General features: G+C 40.2%; 1 long non-coding RNA gene across 1 annotated transcript in view; it reads right to left on the bottom strand.

The window, feature by feature from the left end:
• Positions 1-163: 163 nt before the first annotated feature.
• LOC120461676 (uncharacterized) overlaps positions 164-15,307 on the bottom strand; it is a 28,622-nt gene continuing 13,478 nt past the window's right edge. The window contains exon 3 of the long non-coding RNA XR_005618229.2: positions 164-633. This is a non-coding gene — a long non-coding RNA (uncharacterized LOC120461676). The remainder of the gene's footprint in view (positions 634-15,307) is intronic.

The following is a 15,307-nucleotide window of genomic DNA, read 5'->3' as shown; positions in this document are numbered from 1 at the left end:
GGGTTTGTCCATATTTTACCCAAAATTAGGTTAAAACAACCAAGCATTTTTTAGAGTGTGTTGTGTACCACAGAATAAAGAAAGTCATAAAGGTTTAGAACAACATGAGGGTGAGTAAATGATGCCAGAATTTTTGGTTGAACGATTTTTTTAATTCCACACATCTAAAGGAATTCAATTTCACAGTGTGAATGAGACTGAGACCTCATTGACTGTTTTTCATAACCCACACAGAGAACAATTCTGTAATGAGTGTCATGTTTCGTGCTAAATACGCATCAGACTAAACTGTAACCTAATAGTTACATTTTGTCTTTTTTCCCTGGCGACAGCAGGCCCACAGTGCACAACAAAAAAGACATACCTGGCATTCCAGCCTTGTCTCCACTTTTCCTAAGTGGATTGGAGCATATCCTATCCCAACATTCTGCCATTGTAACCAAGTGTGAAGTTGGCCCTGCAATGCCCAATTACATCCATGTGAATCCTCCATGAGGTTTTGCCGCAACCTTCGTCATGGTAGAGTGGTGGTACAAAGAACATCTTAAAGAAGGATGACCATGCTGGAGATGTCAGCAGGATGAGGGATGAGATCTATGAGAACTCTTCCAACGGCTCCTTGTGAGTGGTTACCTACCCCTTATTTGAAAAACACAAGAGGCCAAAGATCAAGCAAGGTATCGAAAGGCACAAAGTGATGCAAAACATCCATACCCTCTTAGAGGAGTAATGAACCCTGAAAGCATTTCTGTACAAGTACAACTGCAATTCAAAAGTTTAGGGTTGGTAAGATATTTTTTATGTATTTGAGTCTAAGTCTCCAAGGCTGCATTTATTTGATCAAAATACAGTAAAAAAAAAAATGAAAAACGTTATTTAAATGGTATATTTTAAACTATAAACAATGCTTTATTCTTGTAATGGCAAGGCTAAAATTTTAGTGTCATATGATCCTTAGAAATCATTCTAATAAGCTGATTTGGTGCTCGACAAACATTTCTTGTTATTATCTTGAAAACAGTTGTGCTATTTTTTTCAGAATTCTTTAAAGAAAAGTAAAAGAACAACATTTATTACAAAAAAAATTTAATTTCTTTTTTTTTTTTTTTTTTTTTTTTAAATCTTACTGACCCCAAACATTTAGGGTACGTTTACACAAAAATGATGTACTAAAACAGGAAAAGTTTTTCCTTTTTCTAATAAAAATGCTGTATTATGCATGCAAGGTCACTTTGTATAGAAAACAAAAGAGGCCTATAGACTGAACATGTAATATGCATGTAGACATTACATAATTGTTTTCACAAACTCGATAATGGTATCGATATTTCAGAAACTTGCACTCTGAAACACATTTTTAAAAGTTTGCATTTTCAGTACCCCAAAATATTGTTGTCATTTTAAGTTGAAAATGGTGTCATGCCCCTTAGTCTAGAACTAGTTATAGGAATAGGTCTCTACAAAAGAGGTTTTAGGTCGAATTTACATTTTATTCCCATGAATATAAAGTGAATGAAGGCATGGGGCAGACAAACTCCCAAATTATAAAATAAATAAAAAAAATGTCCATATTATGCAATTTCAAGTAGTCTGAAGTCATGTGATAGCTGAATGAACCAAAATTTAAGTCATTATTCCATATTGAAATGATAATTGAGAGTGAGTTAATGATTACAGAATTTTCGTTGTGAACTATCCCTTTAATTAAATGTTTCATGCAAAGCCACATATTACCAGTTTTAGCTGTAAACATATTTTAATCTAATATATTTGCGTTTTTGAAAAACTAGCACAGTAGGCAGTAAATAGCAAAAGAAATCTTCATGCTATAGCAAGTCATAAATGTGCCATACGCACTAGACATATAGTTGTAGGAATACTGTAAATTGCCCTCTAAATAAAGTGTTCGTGACAATTATGAATAATCAAGCAGTGGAAATTACTCTTATGAGTGGAAAGGTAGATGTGAGCACTGCAGTACTCCATAGGGAGGCAGGCAGAATGATCCTGTTTTCATATGCTGGAGTCATTCCCCTGCAATTATCTTAGTGAATGGGGCCCACGGAAGGTAATTGCTTTGTTTTTCAATTATTTGCTGAGGCTCTGGTAATTTACTTCATTCTATGAAATATGCCAATTAGACATTTTAATTACAGTTTTCACTGTATCACTTCTCCCTGTCTCTGAAAGGATGTAATACTGCTATTAGCTAGACACGGAGGGAAAAAAATTACTCGCATTTCTCAAGCAGATTCAAATTGGAGAGATTGGCTTTTTTTGCCCACATCAGCTCAGACAGAGAACAGAAATCTAGACAAAAGAATTTTAATTTACCTTTATTTTATTATTTTTATTACAACGAAAGACCCGGCAGTATTAATGGTTTAGCGCAGAACTGCAGACAATCATAATAACAAGCGAAAGACAGGTTTGTGTTAAATGTACATGCATTTTATCTACAGTATGTATTTTAAAAACACTGAAGCATTTGTGTTTAAGGGTGTTACATATACAGGTGATCTACATATGCATTTGTATTTATTGCACATAATATTATTTATGTGTACACTAAATATTTAGGAAACATATTCCTTTATTTTGCCTGACTTACTCGAAATGAGAAAAAGGTCATAAAGTGTGCCCGTAAACCCTGTTCCTTTGAGTACATGAAATCTCCCACTCATTACTGCGAATTCATTTGTCCTTGGGACTGCAATTTGATTTAATTTCTAAGATAAGTCCACAATTCGGTTCCCCCTCCCACTTGCTCTCCCACCAGTTGGATTGGGTGTGTGTGTGAGTGTGTGTGTGTGTGTTTTTGTCCTTATAGGAGCACTTAGGCGTCTAAGAAACAGGCATCTGTCTTGAATATGGCCATCTCTGCCAACCCGCAAGGGCAGTGGAGAGCATCATATGTCTTGAGGAAGGTCTACAGAACTCTTTGTTTATTCCTTTGGTAGCACGGACTGATGAATGACTCTGATCGCTGGCTCTGAGTAATATATAAAGTCATCCTACAATGTACCTTTGCACTAAATTACGCTCACACAATAAGGTTTGACAGGTGCAGGTACTTCACTAGGCTCTTTTTATATCTCTCAAGCATCAGATGGCCTCCATTTATCAGAAGCCAACCAGCCAGAGATTGTGTTTTCTCTTTTTTCCTCCTTTTGTATTTCCTCCATCTACACAAAATGCCGGTGTCACGGAATTGTGAGTCGTAGATGTCTTTGCCAATGTAAATATAAAGACTGTTCCAGCCATGTAGTAATAAAGGAAAATACCGTAATATTTGAATGAACACTGAATTTCTGTTAGCATGGCACGCTAACAGGGAAGGATGTAATTGTGTGTCTATTTGAAGCTGTTTGGCACTAAGCTAAAGGGCCTTGCTAGTGGTGGTGTTATGTTATTGTCAATGATCCATTAGCGGAAATTCAGGAATAATGAACATGTAAACATTTTGGTAATCTTTGGACTGAGGTGATGGGCTGAATAAATGGAGACCTTTTAGAGCCCCACTCTGTGATAACATCTCTGGAAGGAGTATGAAATCCAGTTCAGTTTTGACAATTTAACTTTCAAGTGTTACAATATGGAAACACTTCTAACCATACACTGTATTTTCTATAGTCTGATAGCTAATCTTTTAAAGAGACAGTAAATATAAATGGTCTTCCAGACAAATTCCAAACTTTTCGCTTGTTAAACTGAGAGATGTCTCGTTGATGCACGACATAAACAATGTGTTTCCATTTCAATTAGTCAATCAAGAAACATTTCTTATTTCTTAATATCAATGTTGAAAACAGGTGTGCTATTTTGTTTCAGGATTCTTCGATGAATAAAGAGTTCAAAAGAACAAACTATTATTTGAAATAGAAATATTTAGTAACAAATGTTACTGTCACTTTTGATCAAATCAAAATGTCCATGCTGAGTAAAAGTATTCATTTCTTTTCAAATACACACACACACACACACACATGACAACTGAATTGTGAGGACATACAGAAACTCAATAGTTAAAAAGAAACATGTTTTTATTAAAATCTAGTATTTTGCATGTTTCTGTGATGGGTGTAAGGGTAGGGTGTAGAGGTTGGGTTAGGCCATAGAAAATATCATTAACCAGATAAAATCAATGGAACATGCAATGTCCTCACTAATAAAGTGAAGTGTGTGTGTGTAATTTTTTTTTAAATTATATTTCTCAGTACCAGAATTCTAAAAAAGCTGTCAGCATTGCCTCTAAGAAAAAGAAAATGACAGTTCGTTGACTTCTGGTTGTGTACCGGGTGAGGATCTGCAGGTTACACTCAATGGCCCCTTCTTGAAAAAACTGTCCTTAGGGCTTCAATTAATCATCATAGTCATTAGACTTGCCTGTCAAGCTGTGAGGCCCTGTGTGCTCAGTCAAAGGGATTTGCTTTTAAGCTAAACAAATGTTAGCATTATGTATGTTGAGCTAACAACCTGTCTAAGAAAATAAATGTAGCTATAGCTTTTAAATTTTAGTGCAGATATCACGCTTACTTAGGCGAGCGGACAGATTGTGTTAGATATCTGTCAGTGCAGCTGTGAATGAAGCTAAGTAGAGTTGCTAGTTTTCATTCTCTTCATATCACTGATATAATGCTAAAGCTACACAGCCAATTCTATGATGTCATTTATAAGAGAAAATATAATTGCTTTTGTTGTTTAATTTTGAATAAAGACATCCGTGTGAATTGAATAAATACATTAATTTTCATTAGTTCTTCTGTTCGTTCGTTCGTTTCTTCATTTGTTCAGTCGAAAGGCAAACATATGTATCCTGAGACAATGTTCATGCACTAGTTGAAGGTCCAGTAGTTGTTGTGTAAGAGCCACTCACGTCCCTTCAGGGAGATTCACTACAGGAGGTTGTAAGGTCTTAACACACATTCTGCCCTTTACTTTTCCCTTGGCCCTACACTAATGTCTTGTTTTAACCAGGCCTAATGGCCAAGAAAGGTTGTTTGTTTTTTTTAACTCTTACTTCTGTTGCTATGATGAGAATTATTAATCTAATGAAGAGGTATTGAGATGCCATTATAGAGCTTGTCTTAAAAGCATGTATTATTCCTATTTTATTTTCTATCATTTATATTCCTTGTATTATTATTCCCAGGATATGTCTATGAATATATGGATGGGGGAAAATGTCTGGCCTGAAATTCACTTTTCAGGTGGGTTTTGATCTCAATTCTTGATTATTGGTCAGCATATGTTAATCAGCTTACATTATAAAAAAATGATAATGAAAAAAAACATAATGAATATTCACCTTCCACATTGTCTGGCCACCTCATTTGGAGCACATACAGCACAAACCTGTTGTATTATTGTATTCTTTCATTCTTTCTCTTATTGTATCTGTTTCTCATTTCCCCTCACTGCTGCTATCTGTATTTGTTCATTTGTTAAATCAGATACGGCAGGTTGTCAAAATTCTGCTTGGTTGTTGGCTCTTACCATACCATATCTGTCTTTGGGGGGCAATATGTTCATATACAGTACATACTACACTACCGTTAAAGCGTTTGTGGGTCGGTAGGATAAAAAAAAAAACGTATTTACTTATGTTTATCAACATACGGTCATTTTGTAATTTACATTTTTCAAATACATTTTAAAATCTCTTCAAATTGAAAAAGTTCATGTATTCCTATAATGGCAAAGCTGAATTTTTAGCATCATTACGGTCTTCAGTGTCACATGATCCTTCAGAAATAATTCTAATATGGTGATTTGATGGTAGAGAAACATTTCTTATTATTATCAGTGTTGAAAACAGTTGTGCTGCTTAACGTTCTTGTGGAAACCATGATACATCCTTTCATACATCCATTTATCCTTTGATGAACATCATCAGTTTGAAATAGAAATAACATTATAAATGTCTTTACTGTCACATTTGATCAATTAAATGCAAAGTAACTCGAAGTGACTACGAAAGGGAACGTCTTGGTTGCAGATGTAACCCTCTTTCCTGAGTAAGGAACGGAGATGTTACGTCGAAACGTCAAATGATGGGTTCGCTTAGAAGCCTCTCATCTTCGATAGAAATAAAACGAGCCAATGGTAAGGAAATGCCATGGGTCTGCGGAATTTGCATGGTGTAACTCTGCCCCACATGTGTGTATAAAAGGAAGGACGCAGCAATGTGCAGATATATTTCTTCGCTGAGGAGTTACACCATGCAAATTCCGCAGACCCATGGCATTTCCATTTGTGAACCATTTGTGCATGATTCCCACCATGCACATAGCGGAACCTAGCCAATCGCAAAAACTGCATGCCGAAGGCAAGAATATCGCATGTATACAGTCCGTGGAGTATAATGGCGAGCAAGCGAGGACAGCTGAGTGGGTCCTAGTCTGGTTGAAGTGAGTACACGGGAAGACACTGGCTCCACTCGGAGATTGTCTTTGGAATCTGGTGAATGTGTTGGGTGTTACCCAGCCTGCAGCTCTGCAGATGTCTGTTAGCGAGGCGCCATGTGCTAGAGCCCAAAAGGAAGCCTTTTGCACCAAGAGGGCATGGTCGAACTTGCTGCTGTATGCCAAGCAATGGTGTCCTCTATCCAGTGAGACAGCATCTGCCTGGAGAGAGCCTTTCCTTTCAGCTTCCCACCATAGCAGAGAAAGAGCTGGTGTGGTGGGAACCAGTCGAATTCCAGGCGCGCTTCATCAATGGAAAAACGCACCTGGCGACCGAGTCAATTTCCATACCGAGAATAGAGATCCTCTGCACGGGGAAATGTTTGCTCTTTTCCCAGTTGACCTGCAAGCCCAGACAAGCTAGGTGCCGGAGCACTAGGTCCCTTTGTTCGCAAACCTGGTCTTGAGAGTGAGCTCAGAACAGCTAGTCGTCGAGATCATTCAGGATGCGAACACCGTATTGCCGAGGGGCACAAGGGCTGCCTCGATGACCTTCGCGAAGGTGAGAGGAAACAGGGATAACCGGACACTTTTATGTCCGTATCTCGAAAACAAACCGAGGGAACGTCTGTGTCGAGGAAGAAAGGAGACATGGAAGTAGGCGTACTTCAGGTTAATCTCTGCAAACCAATCCTGCGGCCACACATTTGAAAATGCGTTTGGACATGAGCATCTTGAATGGAAGCCTTTTTAGAAGGGAATGGTTCAAGACGTGCAAGTCCAGGATTGGTCGAACCCCCCGGTTTTCTTTGGCACAATGAATTTGAGGCTGAAGAAGCCAGACTTCATTTCGGCTGGACGGTGGTCTCGATCATACACTTCGCCAGTAGGGTGATGATCTCTGCACGCATGACAGGGGCATTGCCACCTACCACTTTATAGTGAATTCCCCAGAGCAGGGAGGAGACCATGCAAACTGAATCTCAAAGCCGAGCCTGATGATTCTCGTGAGCCAGTTGGACAGATTGGAAGCTCCAAAACTGAACCAGCGGGGTCATGTGAAACACAGGTTTACCCACGATGGGGCAGTAAGGCGGAATGACTGGCCCTGACGTGGGAGGCGGAGGCCTGCTCTGTCAGGGGTCTGGCGATAGAGGGGGGCGAGAGTGGCAAGGCTCGTAAGAGGTGCACACTGCCATCCCCGCCCTCTGGGGGCTCAGAGATGGGATGTCACTGAGGTGTCTGAGCCGTTGGCTGGGTAGCAGCAGCTGGCTGCAGGGTCAGAACATGTTTGGTAGCCTCAGTCTGCTTCTGGGCAGTTGAGAATTGTTGGGCAGAGTCCTCGACCGTGCCGCCAAAGAGGCCACCCTGGGATATGGGGGAGTTGAGGAAGCAGGGTTCGCTGAGCCTTGCACATATAAACCAGGTTAAGTCAGAGATGTCTGACCATGCCTGTGGACATCACCTGACCCAGGGAGCGTGCAGTCACCTTCGTCGCTCGTAGAGCAAGGTCGGTGATTGCAGGCAGCTCTTGGTTGAGCTCTGAATCAGCCCTACCCACGTGCATGTCATTGAGCACCCTGAAGGATGGCAATAACATGCAGTGAGGCGGCAGCCTGCCCCACAACTCTATAGGTCTAAACAAACCGGAGTAAACAAAAAACCTACAGGCATTAGAGGGGTGCTTAGGGTCGCCATGCCAGGTGGAGGCACTGTGGAGACACAGATGTGTTGCCACAAAACAGTCCTTGGCCGTTTTTGTGGCAAAAAAAAAAATGGCCATGGACTTTCTACCCATCCGGTTAGAAAGGATTTTGGTTCGCCTCCCCCAAAAACCAATCATCAGCCTTAAGTGCTCGGGACATGGCGGATGGTTCCACACAAGCACAATACTTGCGGTGGCTCAGGAAGGCATAGCTGTCAACTCTGGTTCAGAATCGTTATGCTAGCATACTTGAGGACGGCAGCACAGACGAGGACATCATCTCCTGAGGACTCCAGCTCACCTTGTGATGCGGCGATATACACGAGATGAGATCGAATGTGATCATGGGCCCGTCGGCGTCCTCTGAAAGCTCTCGTCAGCGAACTCATTTGGAACCGCATGGGTTGCAATGTGAAAGATGGGGTGTGGACCGGACCCGCCATCTTCAGTCACCCTGGCCACCAGCCAAAGTATTATCTCGCATGGAGAAAATAGATCGGGGTGCGGATGAGGGAACTCTTGCTCTTAAGACTGGAAGCTGTTCGTCTAGAAGATTCTCAAAGATAGTCAGAGAATAGGCTGCAGGAGTGAAGAGAACTTCTTGGCTCCAAAGAAAATCCATATCTGCATATTGCGGCATCCTTCCTTTTATACCCACACAGTGGGGCGGAGTTACGGCATGCAAATTCCGCAGACCTAGCGAACCCAATTTCGTTGTCATTTCGACATAACTCGAAGTGACTACGAATGGGAACTATAATGTACATCAGCTTTTTGTTAGCAACTTGAATTGTAGTTTATAACAGTAGCTTTAACTGTAGCTCAACTGTTTCACTTCACAATTAGCATGGAATAGCTATAGTTAGCTCTAGTTTTAAAGTAGCCACAACACTGGCCACGTATTTTAATGCAAATTCTTGTCAGTGTAAATTATGCCACTAAACACTGCATCCATTCCATTATGTGTACAGAGACAGAATGTATGAGGATAAAGCAATATCATACCTTAAATTAAGTCAGGGGTTAAGCCCCATATCTAATTGAGTGTTGTAAAACAAAGTCCAGGCTGGCAGAGTGGTAGAGTGCTGTAGGCCGCAGGCGGACATTTGCAGCAGTATATGTAGCCGAGGTGCAGCCCTATAACTTACTGACTGGGAGGTACTTACTATATAATGCAATATTCCTGCACTGCAGCGTGCCATTTGTCATTTGAAGCGGGACGCAGATTATGGCTTAGGGCAGTGCATCTGTCCTGCAAGTAGCTAAAAGCCTCCCCAGCTGAGCCTGCTGATTTAGCCGCTGGAGCAGAGGTCAACGCCCCCCCATTACTCCTCTCCACCTACTCTCTCTCTCTCTCTCTCTCTCTCTTTATCTCCCACCCACTTCCACACCCTAACCCACTGCTAGTCTGTATCTACATTCAAAGTGCTGCTCTGTTTGCTAATGTACACCCCCTAGCTTAGCACCCACTTAGCAACGTCCCCTGATTCCCTGTGATAGTCCCTGCTAGCTAAGCTCTGTGTCTTAGCGGGTGACTAAATGAAACATATTGACGTCCCACTGGGCTCAGCCCTTGTTGTTTTGACAAATCCTCCTTTGGTGTTGATCAATCAGGGCTTCTCAATGGGGAGTGGAATGCTCCCAATATTTCATTCCCTAGTGTGCTCGCACACGGGGCTGCAGGGCGAGCGGGCGTATTCAATTTGGGCTCGTTCAGTCTGTCCCCGTAATGCACACACGTCTCGGGATGAAAAGGAAAGGAAAGATCATCAGCCCCCCTCCCACAATGCTGACATAAGTTACAAGCGTAAATTTTAATTAGTGGGGCGGCGCACTGTGATAATTCACTGGCTCTTCTGTCTGTTTGCTTGTTTGTCATTGTGAGCTTCTATTCATTGCATCTGGCATCTGCATGCCCTGCGAGGAGAGAGAGGTGGCAACACAACCAGCATTAAAAACCCCAGGGAAAAGAGGAATTTATCTCGATATTGTTCACTGATTCAGGATTACAGACCAGGACCAATAAACAGTAGACTAATAATACAGACACTTTCTTTCGTAGTTAATGGTTTTATGGTGCTTTATTTTGTGTCTGTTTTTACGTTTCAAATTGTTTCTTCTGTGTGTGTGTGTGCATGCGTGTGTTTTGTTGTTAAACCTATTTTCATATGTTAAGAGGGTGTAACCTTAGTGGTGCGGTCAAAAAATAAATATTTAAGGTCAGTTTAAAACTTTTTTTGTTTTTTTGTTTCTTTAAAGATACACTCCACCAAAAAATGTAGTTTGTTTACTCACCCTCATGCTTTCCCAGATGCATTTGACTTTAGAAAAAATGTCTCAGTCCATATAATGCGATTATAACAGACTTCTAGTGTTGCCAATTCAAAAACCACCCAAAATGAACGGTAATCCACACAATTCCAGGTAATGAATCACTCTTTTCTAAAGTAAAAAGATAGGTGCGTGTAAGAAAAAAATCAACTTTTTCTGACTATAAACCATTGTTTTCTGACCATAGTGTAGCATCATTTCTTACAGGTCATGTTAGTCAAGCTCACATCAGTTGACTCTCAGCTAATCCACGTCTACCTTTTGGAATACGACGCCTATCACTGTATACATATAAGCTCCTTCAGTTTTACCAGCAGCTATTGCATTTCTCAGGAGCTAATTACCCTCCTCCATCCCCAGCTCTTCCTCTCCAGTCCAGTCAGGATTTGGTATTCTGATTCCCCTTAAATCAGACTAAATTCTTGAATCATGTTAAAATATTGATTTAATGATATCTGCAATACATTCATGTTGATTCTGTTCTGTTTCTGTTTATTGCTGCTCTCCCTGCCCTTATCCATGCTAGGCTACATGGATGTGCAGGTAATTCTTGGCCAGAACAGAACCAAATCGCCAATCCTAAATGTATGCTAACTGTCAATCGTATCCGTCAATAGTGTTCCTGACAGAACTTTCATCTTTCGGTCTATTATCCTTTTAATCCTTTCAGGTGCTTGCTTTCTATCCTGGCTAACATGACTAAAAAAATTTGGAAATTCATAGAATTTAATAAAAGATCATCAGACAGACATACATCTCACGGGCAAGCAGCAGCAAACCAACTGCAGCATACAAAAAGACAAATTACGGTAAGTCTTGAGTCATACCATTTATGTTATGAAACAGAGCGCTATTTCCAGACCTCCCCGTTCAGCACAATTTTGTGTTATAATTCTTATATTACCAAGTTGGCTCAGAGCCGATTGCGAAAAATTTGTAGGAGCTGGTATCACGTCGACAGGAAGTAATCAGGACTATAAATATTTCACTTGGAAGTGTATGTTATCCCAGTGTTGCCCGAACGAGAGTACTGTTCTGTGTATCCCCTGCTACTCTTCATTATTTATTTACCTACAATCTGTTTGCAAGAGCCCCATAATTCTGCAGCACTTGAAAGGATGGGACTAAGGAGCCATAGAACTGGGGAACAGTTGTAGGGGGCTGAAATCAAAGACGTACATGCCCCCATCACGACCACCCCTATCGTTCCCTCCCAGAATGTTAATAATGTCAATCTCCACCTCCCAATCTGGTCTATATACCTCCAGAGTCTGAGCGATGACTTGTGCCTTGTCCCAGATCACCTCAGGCCCCTTGCTGGCCTTTGCTCTCTCTCATTGTCCTCCTACATGTCAGGCGGGTATGCAGTGACATGCCATCTAGCTTGTTAGCGACCCATGAGTTCAGACTGTTGCCATCTGGCAGTCTCTGCTGGATGTTCAGTTTTTTAGTTGTTTTTTTTTTCTTTTTTTCACAAAGCTCTCACACAGAGATATACTTGAAAGGGATTTGGTTTGGAGTCAACTTTTTGTTACTATTTTTATTTCCATAAAACCTTTTTACACAGTATACTGAATAATCAGTGAATGACTAGACTGTGTTTTTGCTGTTTTTAAATATGCATTAAGCATTAGGGAAACAGTTTTACCTGTTACTGTTGCTTCACTAAACAGTTTTCTGCGCTGTTTAGCATGTTCTCTGACACATTGATGTCACATGGGCATCCTTCTATGGTCGTAATTCTGCGGCTAATATTTGCAGCATATGCAAGTTCAATCCAGACCGTTGCATCAACAGTATTTCCATAAATTTGCGTAATGCAACAATTTTACGTTAACAAAAGATAATTTAGAAGTCATATTGTTGCGTTTTTACCTTTAATCATGCGCTGATTTTCATATAAATGTCTTTTCTAAGGCACTCAGGTTTGTGCCGAGCATTATGTTAGCACAGAGAGAGAGAGAGAGAGGGAAGAGCTTTAGTGGATATTCATTTATGGCCTGCATTTTAGGGGGGGATTGGGGAGCTTGGAAAACAATGAAATATTTATCATGGAAAGATGAATGGCACAGACAGGGAGAGGGCACTAAATTATAAAGGAAAGGTTAGGATCTAATTGAATTAGGATGTGTGGAGAGCACGAGCTAGCCAACTGCAGGGGTTCACAGTCGCTGCCACAAGTCTCCACATCACTCGTCTGCCTCACCGACTCTCCTTTCTAATAAGAGTTAATGCATAGTAATAAATCACATTGCAAATTATTAAACATTTATTTGTTCCAAATGGAAAGATTTTAGCAGGGAGCATTTGTTAGATGTACATTAATTTAAAAGACGCTGCAATAAATAATGACTGATTTCGACCTGAGATTATGAATACAGAGAGAGGATTAACCATTTTAGCACAGCTGAAATATCATTTAAACATTCTGAACATTATTTCTCTTTTCTTTTTTTTTTTAAACCCATAAAAGTTTAAGTTGAGACCAAGCCAGAAATGCGTTCCTTAGAAGTCTACAACTCACAAATCAAAACTGTTTCATTGAGGTTTTGCCTAGTGATTTTTTTTCTCCTGATGTTAAGATGTTTTAGCTACTATCATTTATCACAGCCTTCTTTTAACTTGTGTCAAAAATGAAATATGTCTGCCTTAACTAAGGTCTATTGGAAGTGATTTTTCCGATAACTGATTGGTGCATTTTATTAGTCAATTTCTCATAGTATGAAAGTTATTTTGCAATTCTATTAAATGAGAAAATCATTTTCATACAAACTGCATGCATTCTTTTGTTTTGACTCATTATAAAGGATTATAGAGTCAAAAAAAAAACATAATTAGCCATTTTAATATATAAACTAATTGTAATTTATGTATTATAGATTAAGCAAAACAAAATACCCAATTAGGTGCCCCTGGGATCCATGCTCCCCTGGTTGGGAATCGATTATTTAGAATATAACATTTTCCAATAGGGTTTTCAGGCTCAGTAAACAGAGGCAGACAAAACAAGATGGCACCACTTTGTACTTTTTAGAAGAACATATTTTCAAATCTGTCCATCCCTCCCTCCCTTCCCCTGGAATAACCTTATTAGAATTGAGGGAATCTGATTGTGTATTCCCGTGAGATTAACATTTTACTGGTTAATTTAATTTGAGGGGCTGGCAGAGCAGAGTAGTGTTCAGAGGGGAAGAAAGAAAGAGAAGAGTGCATCCATCTAACAGGTGGCTGAATCGACCTCAGCTGGTGCCACCTCGGCCTCTGACACTGACCTTGCTCAGAACAAGCTTAGCTTATTCTCTCTCTCTCCTCCTCCTCCTCCTTTCTCTCACTCCACTCGTCTCTCTCTCTCTAAACAAATAACACTTCTTCTTTCAAGGGGAAGAAGATAGAAAGACACTAAAAGGGAAATATGTTACAGTACTTGCGGTGGCGGAAAGCATTTGAGGATGAATAATTTCTCCCTGTCTCTGGAGAGACGTCGCTGTATTTCTTTCTCTTTTTTTTCTTTTAAGGAGAGGGCGGATTTACATAAAAGGAGCAGCGACCACAGCGGTCTGAAAGAGCCTCTAACTGGTGGGAGGATTAAGTGTATCACTGAATGGAATTATGTTGTAAATGACAGGGAGGGGTAAGGACCCCCTGGGCCTCCTCTCTCCCCTCCTCTGTGTCGTGGTCCCATCTGGTCCTCTAAAGAATACCTAGTGGTAATTACCCCCAGATGGCTTAGGGGCTTTGCACAGGCCGCCCGACCAGGTGCCAGCAAGTCCTGCTGGGTCGCCGTATTCACTGCCAATCCCCAGCAGCACCGCAAAGTGGACCAGGGCTCACTGAGGGTGCTTTTTTTTTTTTTTTTTTTTTTTTTGCAGCAAATAGAAGCCAAAAACTACAGGATAGGACAGGACATCAGAGAGGGAGGGGAAAGGTGATGGATTGAACAATATGATGTTGTTTTCTGTTTCTTTTTGGACAATGGGTTGGACAATATGATGTTCTTTTTCCTTTTAAATGTTTTTTTTTTAGAAGGCCAAAAGGCTTCACAGCAGGTTTATTTTGAGCAGAGGAGATGTGTGAATTTCATCAGTTCTCATGCATGTGTTGCCACTGCAGACAGACTCATTTGTAAAGCAAAGCGTGTCTAAATACTGAAAAGCAGCCATATTGCATTGATCTGTTTTGACTGACCAAAAACTAAGATAAAGAGAGGAACGCAAACTGAAACCTATATTGATCACTCCGCTATTTTCCGTCAGGCTTTAATACTGTACCTGAATGCATCTGTGTTTGCCAACAAGTCGGATGGTCTCAAGTCACTGTAACACAATTCCATGAAAAAGTACAACACATGAGGCATTTATGCCTGTACAGTATGTTGAAACAGGACTTTCAGTTATTTTATTAAAGTCACAAGAAGCCTTGCGATATAGCTATTTTAACACGGATAAGTGGTTAGGTTCAGGTTAGCTATAGGCTCAGCTTTGCATTAAACCCTTAAAATCACTGTTAGTAAGGACCTGAGTGGAGTATTTCTTTTTCGAAATTTTAAAAGTCAAGCATTTGATTAAAACTTTACTTTATAAAATTACATAAAATATACAGTACAATATACATTATACAAATCTATTAAGAACTTTAAATTAGGGATGTACCGAAATGAAAATTTTGGCCAATACGATAACCGATAATTCAATATATTGGCTGATAAGTACTTTTTATTTAATTTTCGAGAGCCTGATAAAAAAACAAGTCCCACCATTAACAGTAACATTTATTCAATTAGCTGACGATTTTATCCAAAGCGACTTACAATTGCTATATATGTCAGCGGTCGCACGCCTCTGAAGCAACTAGGGGTTAAGTGTCTTGC

Source organism: Pimephales promelas, chromosome 4 (assembly GCF_988280905.1).
Source record: "Pimephales promelas chromosome 4, fPimPro1.hap1.1, whole genome shotgun sequence".
NCBI lineage: Eukaryota > Metazoa > Chordata > Actinopteri > Cypriniformes > Leuciscidae > Pimephales > Pimephales promelas.
This window is presented reverse-complemented; position numbering and strand designations above follow the sequence as displayed.